At 47.5% G+C, this 18,166-nt stretch overlaps 2 long non-coding RNA genes across 3 annotated transcripts; one reads left to right on the top strand and one right to left on the bottom strand.

Annotated features, from left to right (window-relative positions):
* Positions 1–77: 77 nt before the first annotated feature.
* Positions 78–2,101, top strand: LOC119150463. 2 transcript variants are annotated; one of them, XR_005105063.1, is made up of 2 exons: positions 78–192; positions 859–2,101. It is a non-coding gene; the product is annotated as an uncharacterized LOC119150463 (long non-coding RNA). The 2 variants fall into 2 exon arrangements; XR_005105062.1 differs by lacking the exon at positions 78–192 and adding an exon at positions 213–391.
* Positions 2,102–3,981: 1,880 nt separating this feature from the next.
* Positions 3,982–11,873, bottom strand: LOC119150464. Its single transcript, XR_005105064.1, has 3 exons — positions 11,777–11,873; positions 4,916–5,069; positions 3,982–4,109 (listed from the first exon to the last, which is right to left on the bottom strand). It is a non-coding gene; the product is annotated as an uncharacterized LOC119150464 (long non-coding RNA).
* Positions 11,874–18,166: the final 6,293 nt, after the last annotated feature.

Genomic DNA, 18,166 nt, shown 5'->3' with positions numbered 1-18,166 from the left:
GGCCCCGCCGCGCGCCCTCCGCATCCCATTGGTCGCTGCCTCGCGTCAATCACCTGCGGGCGCAAAGGGGCGCTCCTCGCGCAGCGGAGAGGGGGAAGCAGTGAGGGAAGAGGGAGCTCGCAGGCCCTTTCCTCCCGCCCCTACTCGGTCTTTTTCCGATTGGTCGCGACGCTCGAGAAGGCGGGGCTTATGGTGAGTAGAAGCTATCCGATAGGCGAGCGCGGACGCCCGTCAGCGGGAAAGCGTCCGGCGACGCTTCCTAAAGCCGCGGGCTGTCAAGGAGGGCCGTGGTCTTGCGGAGCTGCGCCGCCGGGAAGGGCCGCCCGGGGCCGGCGGGAGGGGCGGGGGGAGCCGTGGGGGGGAGCCGTGGGCCGCGGACGCCGCCTGTCAGGTGGGCGGCTGAAGGCTGAGGGACGGCGAGGGAGCGGAGCAGCGGCGGGGCAGCACAGGCCCCGGCCCGGCGGCGGCGGGGTGCTGCTGCTGGTAGGGGTGGGAGGCGGGTGGGAGCGGAACAGGGGATGAAATCACGCGGTCAGGTCGGTGGTTCTTTGCCGGTGTAACTGACGTGCTCGGTGGCTTCACCCAAGCGCTGGGGTTTGGCTGTTGTACGGGGTTTCGTGTAGAAGCAGCTGCCGGGGAGGAGGCGGCGATGCGGGGGGACCCTGCGGGCTGGGGGCTGCCCGCGCCCGAGCCCCCCACCCGCCGTGCAGCGCCGTCGCGAGGTGCCAGGAGCCGCGCCTAAGCCCTTGATGCTAGCTTCCAGCCTTCATCTAAAATCGAACTTTCCGGTTCAGAGAGACAACGCCACCCTGCTCCGTGCCCACTTGCCTTCTGAAGCCTCTCTTTACACCCCCGCAGGTGTGTTGAGTCTTAGACCCCAACGTGCTGTTTGCAACAAGTGGATCCCAGAGTCAGGATAACCTGGTGGTGTTGGATGCTGTGGCAGCTAATCCTAAACCTATCAGCCAGCCAAGTAAGAAACTAAGCCAGCTATCTAGTGGAAGTGCCAGGAAATAAAGATAATACAGTAGAGGTCTGAGAGCAGCTGTGAAATTGAAGCCTCTGGGCTTTGCAGTCCTCCTCTGTGTTCTTCCCCATAACAAACCAAACAGAACCCAAGCCCGATCCATGGACTGGGAAGCTCCTTATCCTAGTCTTTTCCTCCTCATCCATAAGCTGCCTCTGTCAGTGCCAGTATATCGCAGAGGCTACCAGTATTCAGTGGCTGAAGGGTGAGGGGGGAAAGAATGACTGTGTGGATGGACAGCCACGGGCCTAAGCTGGACTAAGTTGCATTGGAGAGGGTGAATATTTGGGCTATTAAAAAGGTCAGCCCTTTGCTTGTAATGTGTTAGTCTTCATTCCTTTGCCTTCTCTCAAGACAGATTTACTTACCTGAGCTGCCAGAGGGCATGCAATTTCTACCCATTTGGAGCTGTCCTGGAAGAGGCAGTGATTTTCCTTCTTAAAGTGTTACACTGGAATGTAAAAGACAGTTGTACTACTCGTACAGATTTTCTGAGAAATATTGATTTTTTTTTCCCTGAAGCTACAATTTGAAGATTTGGTACGTTTGATCTAAGATTTCTGTCCCAGTTTTGCAGCTGGTCTGCACATCACAGGGTAATTCCAACACACTTGAGGGAGACATTACTGGTTTTTTAAGCGCAGATCACCTGCTTAGGATTTAGGAAATGAAGCCAGGATTTCCAGAACACATCAGACTGAGAACACGCAGTCTGGAGCACACATATGCTTGGTTCTGACATGGAAAATACCAGACGGAAATCTGGCAGCTGTAAAGTGGATCAAACAAGGTAATCTAAAGTTCCAGTGGCCCTGAGGAGATCCTTGGTTTCTCATACCAAGGGAATGTCAAGTAGTCAGCTGTACTGATTTTTATTTCAAAAGTTGTCTTTATTCTGTATGTATTGCCAAGAGTTAATCTGTAAGCTACTCTGATTTATCTTCTGAATACCATGCAGCGTCCAGGCTAATTCCTAAGACACATTTTCAGTCAGGATTTTATTTTACTCAAACTGAGATAGACGTTTTCTGTCCTGTGGAATAAACACGAAAGGTCTGGTGGTTTGTTCAGTGACTTGTGTTTCAAACATCATTATTTATTAACATTTTCCATTTCCTTCATAGCTTTTGGATTCAAGTTACACCAGTCCTAAGAAGTACACAGCATAAGGCTGCTTTTTCTGTTGTTGCATGGGGAGGATTGTAACATAGGCAATTATCCTACAGATTATCTATTTATTTTACAGTTTTTAAGAGTCGCAACCCTTAGCTCCCACAGTTTTGGGGAAAGGTGTAGGAGATTTCAAAGGGGGCGAGCAATTACTCTGGAAAAAGAGGCAAGGTCTTCAGCTGCAGATTGGAAGCTAGAGCACACTGCAGCGTTCTCAGGTTGCTGGACAGAGTCCTAGACCAGACCAACTCAAAAAAAGCCCTTGTGATTTCTGGCAGCTCACAGGCCAAAGGAACCAATAATTGGCAAAAAGGCATTAGCAAGGGCATGGATGAAGAACCCCATACCCATTCCTCTGGTCAGAGCACTCTTGTGGATCAGCAAGGAACCCCTACGTTGAGTTCATTGTCACACTGAAAAGATCTCTTGGCTGGTCCTGCCAGCTGTAAGCCTGGTTTGTGCCAGTGATCCGGCAGAAACAATAGCCCAGCTATAGAGCATGGGTCAGGATCCAAGCCAAGATGTAGGGAGACAGTCACATTTTTATTTAATCCAATATTCTGAGCTTGATGGTGAAAACAAGCAAAGGTAGTTATACCAAAGTGCCCAATACTCACCTTTAAGGTCAACGGCTGAATGAACAACTCTCACATGACCCCCAGAAGGGTCCTCCTGATTATGAAAAAAATGATACATCATTTTATGTACAGTGTCAAAGACCTCTTCTGCAAGTGGAAAAATAGTCAGGTGATAAATAGGCAGATGTCACGTTATTATTTAAAGATACATAATATGTATGATACAATCTATTTAAACCATATTCTTGTCAAAGCTCCTGCCTTGCTTGCCTAAGGAAGGACAGCTGAGGAAGTGTGTTTGTGTCTGAGTGTGCCCTCTGTGTTGTCCTGGAAATGTCATGGAGCAGGGTGCTGAGAGCTGCTCAAACTGGGAAGTTGGCAGGGCCGACCAGGGAGTCCCCAGAGCAACCTGACCCCGTTCTTCATAAGCAGCTGGTTTCACCAAGGACACCCTTACTATCCAAAAATACATGCTCATGCTCTGTGGCTCTCCTTCCCACCCCCTGGGGTGGCACTGAAATACCCAGCCTCCCTCACAATCTGCACAGAAATCCCAGTATTTACTTTCTTCTGGATTTTGACTTCGGCTCCCTGGCTTTGGCCCAATGGTGGTAGGTTGCAAGCTTCCTGGTCCAAGTAGAGGGATGATCTATGCTCTGTTTACATTATTCCCTGTTAAGCTTTGAGCTTTCTCTTATCCTTCAACGCCTCGTCATCAGCATGACTAAGGACAGGTTGTTCACCAATAAAGAAATGACCTTTGCTAGAAATAGCTATCATTATAAATCTCAGTTTCCCTGTCCTTCTGTATATGAGCCTGCAGAAATGTCACTGAGGAAATCAACTAATTGGATTATGTTGAACTTGCAAGAGCATTCAGCATTTTGAGGCAATGGGCTATGCACGTGAGGTTACGCTCATCTGCTGCGTTTTAAACTTCCTTGTATTTCTAGATCCCATCGAAAGTTTGATCGCATGTTAATGAAGGCAATGGAGAATTTGCACTGACCTCAGTAGATCTGCATAAAGTGCCATCCTCCTGGTCCCCAATACATGTCACCAACTGATGCATGACACCATAAAATTCAGTTCTGTAACGAGTAATGCTCACTTAAGTTCTGTGGCAGCACGCTTGTCTGCTCTTTTTCTTTCTTTCTTCACATCCCAACAGTAATTAAAAATATATATATATATCTATCTAACAAATCACAAAAACATATGCAGCAACAAAATAATAGTTTTAATCTTCCCATCTTCTTGCATTTCTTGTTTGTTGCTGGAAAAATGCCACTCGGCTGTCTTTTCACATGATCTGATGACACTCAACAGCCATCCTGTATTGGAGGGAAAAATGTTTTGAGTATTCCCTCTACTAGATATTGGCGACAACGGGAGCGGCGGGGGGGAGGAATATGCTGTTCTACTTGAGCAGTGAAAGCTTGACTTCGAGGCTGGCAGCTGAGAAAAGGCGATTCCCACATCGCAGAATTAGATAGCTCAGCTACTATTAGCCTGTAATGAAAGCTTGTAATTTCATCAATGCTTGCAGCTGCGCTTAAGGCACTAGGCATAAAACCATCACAATTTGTTCTTGCCCTACCAGCAAAAGCAGTAGATTTTAGGGCGTGCTGCGGTGGGCTCACATTTTGTTATCACCCTGGCGCGGGCCAAGGCGGGCAGGGCCCCCGGTGCTCGCCCCCCGACCAGCCTACCTGCCAGCCCCCCCTGAACACCCTTATCCAGCGCCCGCCCCAGCAGAGAGTGGGCACACACAGGCTCTGCTGCCGAGGGCAATCTGCAGAGCCAGGGGCTGGTGAAGTCACCAGCACCTCTGTCTTCACGGGTTCTTTACCCTCCCGTTCTCCTGCTGTGGCTGGAGCCCACGCTTGCACGCGGTGAGACCCTGCTACGCTTCAGCCCAGCAGCAAGTGCCTCCCCCCGGGCTCTGTGCCGCAGGGCACCCAAAAGGGCCATTCCCGGGGTACAGCCTCACCCCACAGCCCCTTTGCTCTCCTGCGACCGGCTTCCTTGTGCCACCCCGGGGGCATGGAGTGCTCCCGGCCCTGTCCCTCAACCCCAAAGTCTTGTAGGCAAAGTCAAGCGGGCTGGGTCAAGAAGAGCGGATGCAAAATGTCCTCACCTGTCTCCGCTGCATCTCCCCGCTCCTGGCTGGCTGCATGGCTGCAGTTCTTCCCCAACCGCTCAGCAGTGAGGGGCACGGTGCATTTATCTGCAGACGAGGTCAAGGACAGGAGTCACATTCCTGCGACGCAGGAGCCGCGGTGCAGCTCAGCCTGCGAGGGCGAGACAAAGGATGGGGTATTGGTGGTTGGAGACCCACACGCTACGGACAGCTTTTCCCTGTTCTCCGTTACAAAACTCTGGATTAGCACTGCTTTTTCCAGGTTTATTATCAACTTTCCTGTTAGTCAGCTTGCAACGGTCTAAATGAGTTTTGTGATCGACCTTTTGATATCCTTGAGAATTGTGTACATCTCTTAGTGGCCCCACTGTCTCTCTTCTTAAAAAGTAAAAAGAAAAAAAAAAGCAGCAGCTTGTACCATAAATAATAACTTTCGATCTTTTATCGCGCTTAGTGTCTCCTGTACCTTATCCAGTTTGTCAATACCCTTCCTGTGTGGTCTCCCTAGCCTTTTTGCAAAGTATAATTATGCTTGTATAGGACATCCTGCAGCACTAATGAGGTGAGGAATGTCTTTGTCCCTCTCTTTTTTAAAATAAACAGCACATGGTGTGGCCAGCAGGACCAGGGCAGGGATCGTCCCCCTGTACCCAGCACCTCAAATCCTGGGCCCCTCACTGCCAGGGGGACATGGAGGGGCTGGAGCATGTCCAGAGCCGGGCAGGGGCTGGGGAAGGGGCTGGGGCACAGGGCTGGGGGGGGCAGTGGGGGGAGCTGGGGGGGCTCAGCCTGGAGGGGGGGGGGGGGCACAAGGCTGTTGGGGATGGCTGGGGGAGCTGGGGGGGGCTCAGTCTAGAGAGGGGGGGCTCAGTGGGGACCTTACCACCCTACAACTGCCTGAAAGGGTGTAGCAAGGTGGGGGTTGGTCTCTTCTCCCAGATAACCCCTGATGGGATGAGAGGAAATAGCCTCGAGTTGCACCGGGGGAGGTTTAGGCTGGAGATTAGGAAAAAAATGTTCTCCAAGAGTTGTCAAGCCCTGGAACAGGCTGCCCAGGGAGGTGGTGGAGTCACCATCCCTGGGGGTATTTAAAAGACGTGCAGGTGCGGCAATAGGTTAATGGCGGGCTTGGCAGTGCCAGATTAACAATTGGACTTGATAAAGGTATTTTCCAACCTAAATGATTCTATGATTGTATGATTTCTTATCCAAAAATCCAGCTGTTAATTTAATTTAAGAGGCCCTTCATAAACAATGACCTTGATTCTCTGGAGCTGTTCACTTTTTCTGAATGTAATAATTTTCTACAGTTCTTTTCAACTTTAACCAGAACCTTCTTTTTTAATATATACTTTTTTCATCACCTAATTGCTTGTTACACAGACTACTACCAACACTCTGGAGACAGCTGAAAGTGAAAGGGCCAGACTTTAGACAAGACAAAGAAAAGGAGCAACCTATGGCTAGGATTTGGAAAATACACCTCAGATAGGTATGGCAGCACAAGTGAGAAAACGAGACTCTCCACAGAGACTGAGAACAGAAAAACCCTTTCTAAGAGCTATGGAAGAAAATAAGAAATGGAGCAAGTTCAGAGGAAGACTGGCTTCCTAGCTCCCATACGCACACCCATTCGACATGACGCTGGATATGTCCAATCTCTGATGACCCAGCTGTAGATGCTTTGTGGAGGCATCTAAGAAAACTGCACATTCAAAGCTGGAAGGTCAGGGAGTGAAGGTTGTACAGCCCATACATTTTTTTCTGCTGAGATCCTGTTCATTAGAAACTAAGTAGCTGGACATGCAATCAGAATACTGAACTGGAAAAATTTAAAGCCTTTTAACTGTATTTCTGTAACTTTGCATAAATGCCAGAGAAATCATAAAATGTAATACAGCTGTCTCTAAAGATTACGCAGGAAATTCCTCTTTGCCCAAATATAATATCATATGTCGCCTTTAAGGAGAACGCCTAGTTAACTTCGGCTCTACACCATCAGTCATCCACACAGTACATCAGTACGGAGGTACGCTTCCTCGGAGTACAGACATTAGCAATGCACAGACCATCATAGATCAAACCTGAGGCCTTCTTGGAAGCCTCTCTAGAAGCAATTACCTTGCAGATGTGATAAGACCATCTATCATGCAAACCGGTGCTCCCACCAGACTAAGATGAAATTTGTATCTTACAATTTGTACAACCAGAATCCCAAACATCATACAATAGGACATTAGTGCTTGATGAAAAGAATCTCAAAAGCGCAGAGCAGGAATATGTATATGTGGTGTGGACTTCACCCTGCAGAAGATTTATAGTTAGCCAAGTTATTGCTAACGAAAATGAGCCCCACGGACCTATCCGTGTACACGAGACATGCAAGTGGACGAGTGTTTTCAGACTTTGGTTGTGGTGTTGGGCAAGTGCAAGGTGGTGTGGAGAGAATCAGTTTTGAAAGGACAAGCAATTAATTGTGTTGTAAAACTGACAGCAAAGTTTGCTACACCAGCTTTTAAAATCTCAGCAGCCACCCAGTTTAGATAAATATCTCTAGTTATTCTGGAAACGAAACAAAAAAATCATAGCCAGGTTAGGTAATTCCAGACTCAGAAACTGCTCTTGAATATGTCCAGATTAACCCACATGGATTTACATGGTGTTGCAAGTTATTTTTAACTGAGTGTATTGCCTTAAGTTATCACTAATCTCCCTATATGCTTTTTAAACTGTATATATTAAAGTCACACTCTCAGAAAGCACGGGGACAGCTAGCTTCCAAAATTCTGTACACAGCAATGCTGTGTCCAACTTCATCCATATAAAATGGTGCAAGTTTGCTCACTAGGTCCTCCACAGAATATGCATCACGCCACACAGAAAAGGTACTTGCAGGTGGTCCTGGTACAACAGCAAAGAGAGCATTCTGGTGCATATGCTCTGGCAGGGGCGTGGGCTGAAATCCGTCTGGTGATCAATCATTAAACATTTCTAACAAATAAACCAGCATTCCTTACAGCCCAAAATTCTGCCTACTATATACTGCTGGCAGCCCCACACTAGGAAAAAAATACGCAAATGTTGGCTAATCCATGTGGTGCTTTCACTTCCACAGAGAGCCAACCACCCCAGGCTACAGAATGGGGTGACCGTTCTTCAGCCCCCTCCAGACCTGTACAGGCTCACAGGCTGCCCTGAGGAACCCCAAAAGCACATTTTCCCATGGGGAAAAAAAAAAAAAAAGATACATTAAACATGAAACACCTGAGGTAATAACCTAAATTCTCCGATGGTATTGATATCCAGAATAACTTAGGGAGTTGATGGTTGGAGCACAATTAGAAAAAAAAAAATAACGTTAGAGCTCATTACCAATGGGATGTAGGACTCTTTCAGCCAGACCGTGGTGGTGTTTGGGCTCCTCCAGTTTGCCCCACTTCAGAATCTCATTTTTGCTAAATTGCTGTGCAAGAGCTTGTGGAGGACAGGCAGCCTTACTGACCACGCGTCCCTGTGGCAGGCTGCCCAGCGAGTCCCCAGCTGTATGTATGTATCTCTCATCCACAGTCTTGGGAAGGGACGTGCGGACTTTTTTTTTGCTGAATAGTTTTGGGAATCTTACTGACTGAAGAGTCACACATGCCTAGCAGAAGTAAATGCTTTGCCAGCTTTGCAGAGGAACAATCAAAAAAACCGAAATCTCTAGTTTGGGCTACATCCTAGCAGCAGCTAAGTGACACAGTGGTGCCTCAGGCCATCTTGAATCACTGGTTTTGAAACGAAAGATCTGGGGACATAAATGGATTTATCTTCAGAAAAAGTAGAATCCCAAAACCCCAGCAAATGTGCTTCCAAGCCAGGGCAACTGCTGGGAACGATTCCATGGGCACACTCAGAGATGCAGCCCAATCAGCCCCATGACGCCTTCCTTTCCCCTCTGACCAGAGCCCTGGAGCTCAGCAAAGGACCTACACAACAGCAGCAAAAGGCTGGTAAAGGCATCTCAGCCTCCCTCTCCCTGGCAAAAATTCCTGTATCATCCAAGCTAGCAAAATCTGTTTTGGGAAACAACAGATATATCAGACATTCTGGCAAAGCTCAGGAGAAATGAGAGTTCAACGATGTTGAAAAGAAAACTATCAGAGAGAGATTAGTTTGTCTGACAGTCTTTCTTTATGCTTTCGGCTGATGAAGAACAAGAGCCCTTCCATGCATATTGAATCTACTTCTGGTGTGAATCAGCCTCTGTCAGCAGCGCTGCAAGTGTTGCTGGTTTAGGAAAATGGGTGATCACTGCTGGCTGGCACCTGCCCGCCGCACACCTCCGCGCCAAAGTTTTCTAGCCACTAATTCTGCTGCAAGCAACACACTTCCCACTGAAGCATTACGGTTCTGAATATAGCATTCAGAACATTTCCTGCACTGTCTAGTAAAGTGTTTGCCCGAGCGGGCAGACGGTACAACCGAATAGGGGTTGGCAGGCCACGGGAACCTCAGGCTCTGGTTATGGAGATGAAAAGAGGCAAGGGCGCAAGCGTTGCCTGCTACCAGGACTGGCAGTCCCAGCACATTTCACACACCACTTTGCACGGGACACAGCCTGCACTGCCAGCTCGCTGGCACCGTCTCTGTCTACATGACACAACAAAACCTGACCACTGTTTCGCCACAGCCATCCCTCAAATGCCGTGGTGCTGCAGCTTGCGCAGGAATGGTAATGCCTGAACAGATGCAGAATTACACCACAGCTGCTCTCCTGAGAGTCTCTGCTGGTATCACACGCTCAGCATCTATTCTTCTCCCAAATATGAGACATCCATGAGCTCAAAGCTCGGATATAAAGTAATGCCTAGATGTTTCAGGTTCTTTTTCTGATACTGATAAGACGCCCAACACAAATTACAGTGGTACGGATTTTGTCCCTGGCTCCTGCTATTCCATGGACCATTCTGGCAGCCCAAAGGTGGCAGCAACCCAGCTGAAACTGTGGGTTGTGTCTTCCCTGGGAGCAGGCAAAACCCAGGAGCGGTGTGTCATGACACAGATGGGGAAAAGGAAGGCACAGCTGGGGGACTGCAGTGGTCCAGGGTGGCTCGGCAGCAGGAATGCCTCTCCTGAGGCCACCCTGCAGAGCAATCCTGCTGCTTCTCTGTGCTGTGGCCCAGAAGCTCCACTCTGCCTGCAGATGTGGGTGCCCAATGCAGCAGCGACAGCTCCTAAGAGCTGGCCTGGGACAGCTGAGGGAAGGTGGAGCTGCAGGAAGAGGCCTTCCATGTCCTTCTGGTGTGTGGGAGCAGGGGGGTCCCAGCCAGGCACACTAATGACACATGTAGAGAAGCAGTTGGTTAAAGGTCTGGAAGTGGCACCCACTCCCAGCTCTGCCAAAGGTCGGTTCATGTTGCAGTTCTGTCTGCAACAAGAGCGTAACGGTGCTTACCCACCTTTAAAAGTAGGATTAAAATACTCGGGCACTTTGTGATGGACCAAGATATGCTGCAAACGGTCAATAGGAAAGAAAAGACTGGCACTCCAGGTTTTATGACTTCTAATGCAGTTCCCCTTCCAGCAGGCTAAAATCACTCTGTTGGGCAACAAACAATTGCTAGCCAAATCCTGCCATGCATTTGCATATGATCTTTTTCTGCAAATATCCAGAACATGAGTGGATTTTCTCAAGACAGTGAAGAGCATTTCTTCCCCGTGAGGGCGGCGAGGCGCTGGCCCAGGCTGCCCAGGGCAGCTGAGGGTGCCCCATCCCTGGCAGTGGCCAAGGCCAGGCTGGACGGGGCTGGGAGCAGCCTGGGCTGGGGGGAGGTGACCCTGCTCGTGGCAGGGGGCTGGAACTGGCGGGTCTTTGGGGTCCCTTCCAACCCAAACCATTCTGTGATTGCATAACAGATTTTCTTTTTGCCAGCTTCTAGATGAGAGAACAAGCTCCAAAGCTGGTAAAACAGCTCAATTTACAGTTACGTGCCTCTATTGCTTATTTAAAGCATTGCCCAAACTACTTGTTTTCCCTAGCATGAATCTTAGAATAGCTGGACCAAGTTTAGCAAATCTTCCCACCCGAAAGATGAACCTGAAACAGTCACAAAAGTAGGGCTGGAAAGTTTGGCTAAATTATAAGGACCAAACAAAGAGGCTCTGGCATCTGGCAACTTTAATAACTGTAGATGCACTTCAGCTTGCTTGACCCACTACATCAGCAATGTTGACCTCATTGCTTACTGCAAAATCATGATGCATTCCTCAGTCCGTGGCAGCATCACCTCAGTGAGACTAAAATAAAACCCACTGAAAGGTTTTATATAGCGCCAAGGCTACAAGATCTCTAATGTAGTTTTCTTATTGAGCAAGAGCCAAGTACAGCTTAAATTCATTAGCTAATGGCCTGTGACAATGAAGGACAAAGACAATTATTATGCATATCTCCCAGCTGATTGTTTCTGTATGAAGAAAATTCAACAAATTATTGTTCTCCTATATTCATGTACCATAAAGGATTACTATCATATCTATTTCAAAAAAATCCTATCCCTTTCAAAATGCAGACTAATGCTGGATAAATTTGATTTTTATAGACGAAAGCTTGCTGGAAAAATCTAGATTTTATTAGAGCCATGGACAATCACATTACATTTTACATGATATGAGGACTTGACTACTGAATCGGGAAATTGATCTCAGGACATTTTTTTCTCCTGAAGACTTATCAAGTCCCTGAGCATCTCTCATGTATCTCAAACATTCATCCTTGGATATAATATCCAGAGGCATCCTCAATAGCTGTTTTTATTTATAGAGAAGTCAGAAAAGATATACAATATGGAGTCTTAAAGATGAGTGAAAGCCTCCTACCTCTCTCAGTACCAGCTGTTGGTGCATTTCTTGTACTTGAAACATGAAAAGGAACTCGGAGTAGCCATGCACCTGGAATGGTAAAAATCATTATTTCACTTTTGTTTCATTAAAAAAATTTCACTTTCCATGAAGCTTTAGTTCAGGAAAATTATCATTCTGCAAGACCTTGGGACAAGCATAAAAAGCACAAAAGCTCACAGAAATATTAAACCAGATCTATGGTTAAATAGCCTGAAGACTATGGGTCTGTATCTGAAATGAAGAAAATTATATCCTAATACAGAAAGGGTAAATCATCTCGCTGCTTTCAGCAAAGCGTGTGGTAGATCACACTCCTTGTAACCTTTTAGTGCCAACAGGTAACGCACTGAGGAGAGGATGTGTCACCTGAGTGCCAACTGCTGTAAATTCAGATTCAGCAGGACCCAGCCAGACCCACCACGGCTTCAGGGCCCCATCCTGTCCTCATGCACTGTTCAAGCAGCTCTGCCATGCTGCCAAGCCTCCAGGAGGCTGCTGACACCGGCTCCGTGTCGGGAAGGGACGGGCTAACCCTGGAGTCCAGACCCCGGCTGCCCTGCCACCCGACAGCAGCCGTGGCTTTCCCGTGTTTTCAGTGACAGTCTGAGGTTGGCTGAAGCTGTGGCTGCTCCAATCACCCGCTCGCCCCGTTCCAGAAAGGTGCTGGGTAACCATGTCGATAGAGATTTCTCCCGGCGTTCAAGCACGTGACCCACAACTCTTGTAACACCAAGCCAGCTTGCAAAGATGCACAGAAGGCCTGGGTTTATGCGCAGTATTTCATGAAATCACATATTCTGGTAAGCATCCACCCATTGTTCTCGGGGACCACACAGAAGCCCACTTGGAGCAGCAACCCATCCTCCTACCCCTCAGTCCTCGCACCCAGTTTGTCGCTCATAGACACTCAGGGCCTCCCAGTTACTCTGGAGTTAATGGGTCGTTCACACAGGGCTCGACAAAAACCTAAACTTACCCACCTCATGCGGAGGGGCAATGAGGGCTTGGTAAGGGCTCGGTAATCCATCCTGCAACGGCAAAAGCGCCAAAAGCGATGGGTGACTCCTGCTGGCCCAGCATGGCCCAGGTGTGCCTACAGCTTGTCCCCAGGGCTATGATGTGTGCACCACGGTGGCCCCCCCGTTCCACAAATCACCCTTTGCACATTTTCTCTTTGCAGCTGACACTTGTAATACAAGCCACTGAGGCTGTAATAAAATGCGCAACATGGACTATATATATGGAGTGTTACAGATTATGAAATTCAATGTCATTTTTTAGAAGTCATAAAAACATTATCTAATTCCCAGTATCCATCCCCCCCCCCCCCCCCCCCCCCCCGAGAGACTCAGGAATATGTTTATACACTAAAATGTCAGAATCATAAACCACCTGATTTTGCACTGTTTACTTTGCGTTGTGGTGAGTAGTTAATATATGACATTTCATAAATACAGTGACTCAGAAATAATTAGCATGCCGAATAACAAGCTTTCCACTACAATACAGCCCTATACGTTTTAGACCCCTGATTTTCATGAAGCACTTGCGTAGCCTACCTTAAATACTACAAATAAAAGTGAACTCTGGGGGGAAAAATGCTGCTGTTGGGTTTTGTTATGCCTTCTTTTCCTGTAAAGGGAGGTGTATGGATAGAACAACCCAGGGCTGCAGCGACAGGCAGCAGCGGCTGTGCTTTCCGTGGCAGGGACAAAAGAGGCAGCGCGTCTTGCCGTTATGACATGAGGGAGAGGTTCCAAGAGACTATCACGTTAGCGAGATTAAAATTAACAGAAACACTGAACAAAATCCTTCTTTGAAGGAACAAGATGATTTAAACTTGCTTGTAATTAAGAGAGAAACAGCATTGCACACAGCTCTGCTCTAGCCAAGGAGTCTTCCAGATTTTCACTGCTCAGCTTGCAATACTCCTACTTACTATTTTTTTTTAAAACACACAGTGGATTTTATTGCCTTTTTTGGATATTAATATGCAACCAATTATAAATTGTGAGTTGCAGCACTGGATAATTTCCCTTCAAGAATGCTAAGCAGGTTCTGTGCTGTGTCAGCCCATGTGACAGCACAGCAACTACCATTCCTCCCGGACATTTTTTAGCAGCAATTCCTGAATGGTTGCTCAGCAGGAAAGCTGGAGCAAACCCCATCTTAGGACCTCCTCATGATGCTGAGTTTTAACTTGCTGGATGTTCTGATTAAAATAAAAAGAAAAACAGGATTTAATGCAAATTCGCAGGAGCGGAGATTCAGATGAAAGCCGGGAAATAACAGTATCACCTATTATTGCATCATCAGAAGTACTCGCCTCAGTTCCTCGCCCCATCTGCTGCTGTGCTGGCACCACATTCAAAGCTGCTTCTTGAGGTTTGTCAGAGGAGAGAGGGCAAATTTAAGTGCAAGGTTCAAAAAAAAAAGGGAAAAGAGAAGGCAGCGTGAACTTTGATTTCATGTTGCATGGCAGCACTGCTGTCGCTGTGCTGTGCTAGCCACCCGTGTACCTGTAACAGCTGTAACGCAGCTGCCGAGGGTTGGGACTGCAAAAAGATGCCCTCTTCCCTTTTATTTTTCCTGGGATAAAATACTTGCAAAAGAACTACCCTTGCACTGAGTAAAGGTATAATTATTAATAATTATTGACTCTCACCAGTGTAAGCGTTACTGACACTGGTGGGGACAACATGAACCTTGATGCCGACCGGGCTGTGCCTCCACCGAGCCCAAGTGACAAATGCCGTTCCTGAATTTGGACACGGGCACCGAACCAATAAAAACACTACCCAGAGAAGCAACTATGGATGAGGATGCACTTTAAATATCAACATTTATGCATGCTTTACAGCTCTTTTCTGTTAAGAAGCTCATTCACTGTGCTGAAAAATAACTTTTCTACACTGAAATGGAAAAAAGATGCCGAGACCGGGCTGTACTTTCTTTTTTACCTTAATCACAGGACTCAGCTTTGGTGGGTGTCATAATTTGGTTTTGGCTGAGGTAACCTAATGCGTTAGAACCCTGTACAGTAACACCAGCTCAGACATAAGACACTGAGCTGAGGCCGTAGCTGTGATATCTAATTGCCTTCGCCTAGAAACCACGGTCAGCATTTGTAATCCTTAATAGGGAGTTTCAAAACAGCCTCCAATATTTGCAAAGCGTATAGCCTCCTCTGTGTGCTGCAATGTCAGGAGAGTTTAGGACACAAGTAATATTGCTGCTGCGCTCTTTGTGCTTTTCAGCAAGATGTTGGCATGTTCTTTCCACACAGGCCTGTTCAGCTTGAGAGAGCCTTTTTCTCTCAACACCTACGCATCACCTTCCAATTAACAGCTATTAAGAAGAACTTCCAAAGGCATCTGCAGTTTGTCATGGTCTACGTTTGATGATAAATTCACAGTAAGGAAAAAAATAATAATACAAGTCCACTCAAAGATCAAATATCCAGATTAATCCCTGGTTCTTGTTTTTTCCTTCTGTTTTATCCTTCACTCCCTCCATCATTCATCAGAGGTCCAAACTGGTGCAAATGAACTTCTGCATGTGTGACAACGTGATCCATCTAAGAAACCTAATTCAGAAGCAATTATTTTTCTTACCGTTTATTTTTTTCTCTTTCTCAGGGCCCAAGAATGTTCATGGGAGCTTGCTAAGGAACAATTTAGATTCGCCTGTTTGTGTAAAAATAATCCATGTTTCCTTGACATGTTGAGAATAGAACGTGCCAGAAATAACTTGCATACTTTTGGAGGTCTTTCTGCTTGTGAAAGTCCAGCATGCTACTGGCTTTATCAAGAGGTCTAAAACACGCTTGTGGAACTTGAAAAAGGCCTTTCCAATGACTGATGCAGTTAATTTGTGAGGCTAACTCATTACATTAGCAGAAACGCTAAGCCTTACAAGGACCAATTGCTGTCTTATGCAAAACACAAAATGAGCTCATCTGGAAAAGGAAATTTCACATGTCCTGGCTAATAATGAAATAACAGACCATCACAGACTCCTTCCAGACTCTTCTTATTTGGACATGCTCCACATCCTTTTCCAAGCCAGCATTTTCCTGGCCAACATAAGCCTCTGGGAGATCCCATCTCCCCTCACATCTCTGCAGCTCCAGCCCCAGCCAGGCCCGGACAGTTAAGCAGAAGCCAGCTGAGGGTACAGCATTACCATCACAATACAGGTTGGAGAAGAGTATTCTGGAGTCGTGGTCTGAAGGGCAGCCACGTCCATAGGCCTGAAAAGGTTTTATGCAGCTCTTTTTTGTTGGTAGCCTCTCTAGATTGCAGTGTTACAACTTTCAAGGTTACACATAGCGAGAGGTCTCTTAAGACTTACAACATTTCCCTTGCTACTGGCTCTCCAAAGGGTTTATTGCTGCAGGAAAAGGCTAGGAAAGCTGGGGGTATCAGAACATTTTTCGTAGGAAAGTTATTTTGTAGGCAGCTTCTGTAATGTGGTTAATCTCAAAATGAATAACAGAAAATCCAATATAGTGAAGAAACACATCAAAATCTTGGGATCGCATGCGCTGCAATGGGCACTTGTACTTACATGTCCTTCACAGCAAAGGAATGATGGCACTTGTTAAAAGCATTTGTTGATGGAGTGAGTGTAACCAACAGCACCCAAAAGATAAAAACACATCCCACTTCCCACAGGGGATGCTTTCTGCTCCACACCCTTTCTGAAAGCGCACGTGCAGTATTGGCTTATTGACCTGCTGCTGATGGAGAAGCATGTGTCATTGGGGTCATTAGGAATGAATTTTTTTTTTTTTTTTTTGCCAACACAAAAGGTCTGCAGTTACTTAATAACAGCAAGTAATTTGTGTTGCTGAAGGGAATAGTTTTCAGGCTCCTTCATTTACTACACACAGACAGGAAAGAGTCTGTCAAAGCAGGGTACATGCTCCTCAGACAGTCCTGCTTCTGGTCTCCAAAGGAGAAGCATCCTGTTCAGTCCTCCTGGGCTGTCACAGAAGCAATAATAAGGAAGGACCACGTCCTCAGCTGGCATCTGCCAGCCTGGCTTCCTTTACTGGAAGGTGTTTTCCTTTTCTCCCCATTCCACCTACGAAATGCGGGCAAAACCCCTCAAACACTGCTCTTAGAGACACGGATCTATGTCCTGTTCCCACAGCCAGCCACCACCCAGCAGTGGTAAGCAAACGCCTGGGGCTGCAGCGAGGCTTTGCTCTCGCAGGGCTGAAGGCAATCACCCCCAGGAGGAGCCTGGCACCGTGGGGCAGGTGTCCGCGTGCCACTGCTAGAAACCTCACCCCACGGACCGGCAGCAGGGTCGGCACTCGGAGCCCAGGTACGGAACTTGATCTGGGGTCTTCTCTAAGAGGACATGGCCACAGAACCCTGTGGAAATCCTTTGCTCCTAACAATCCAAGAGCCAGCAGAGAGAATCAGGGAATGATCTTCCCGCACACACATCCTGCTCCAAAACTCTTCTCCTAGGCAGCTGCTGCTGGCCTCGGTCAAGGATGAGACACTGGCCTAGATGAACTGAAGGAACACCAGTCCCTGGATTTCCAGGTTTCTACGGCAGGACACCGGGCAGGTTCTGGCTGCTCTGACTTGCAGCTCAACCCCAGCCTGTGCCTGAGAGGCTTCAGAGTCCAAACACACCTCACGGCCAGCTACACCCCATTGCACGGGAGAAGAGCAAGAGCCAGCCACATCCTGAGCGAAGAGCTCCACGTAGAAGCTCCAGTGCCTCAGAGCTCCAGACTAAGTGCTACTCCTGGTACCCAGACTCACTCTCTGGCTACATGCAACATCTCCTGAGCCATGTATAAGTTCACCAAACCCACCCCAAAGATGCAAGGGCTGTAGGAATCCTCCCTCATAAATCTGCAGCAGCTTCTGTGGCTCTGCGTGGAGAGCTGAATGAATATCAGAGCATCTCCACAGCAGCCAATTTTACAGCCAGCTCCTACCTCCGTTATTCCCTGCTCACTGCCGCTGGGTTGCACGAGCCCCAGATGCTCAGCCCCACACCTGACCCTTCCGTGCACAGCAGGTCTGCACTGGTGCTGCTGCCCAGACACTTCTGTGGGCACAGAGGCAGAGGTGGTATTTGCAGTTACACCCACTTACGTCTTTGTGCTGTGTGAAAAACGAGCACTCCCTGCTCATCTAGTACTTGACTAAAAAGATTTTGAATTTGATTACATCCTAAGACACATCTGGTTTTAGCAGTGCAGACTGGATACTTGAAAAACCACAAAGAAAAGGTGTTTGGGTTAAGAATGTTCTTGTGATTAAAAAAAATATTGAAAGTCCTCAAGTGTTTGTTTAAAGAAAATAATGTTCATTTAAATGCTGGCACTATTTCAAC

The sequence above is a fragment of the Falco rusticolus genome, chromosome 6, assembly GCF_015220075.1.
Source record: "Falco rusticolus isolate bFalRus1 chromosome 6, bFalRus1.pri, whole genome shotgun sequence".
NCBI classification, from domain to species: domain Eukaryota; kingdom Metazoa; phylum Chordata; class Aves; order Falconiformes; family Falconidae; genus Falco; species Falco rusticolus.
The sequence above is the reverse complement of the archived record's forward strand: the minus strand, read 5'-3'. Positions and strand labels throughout refer to the sequence as shown.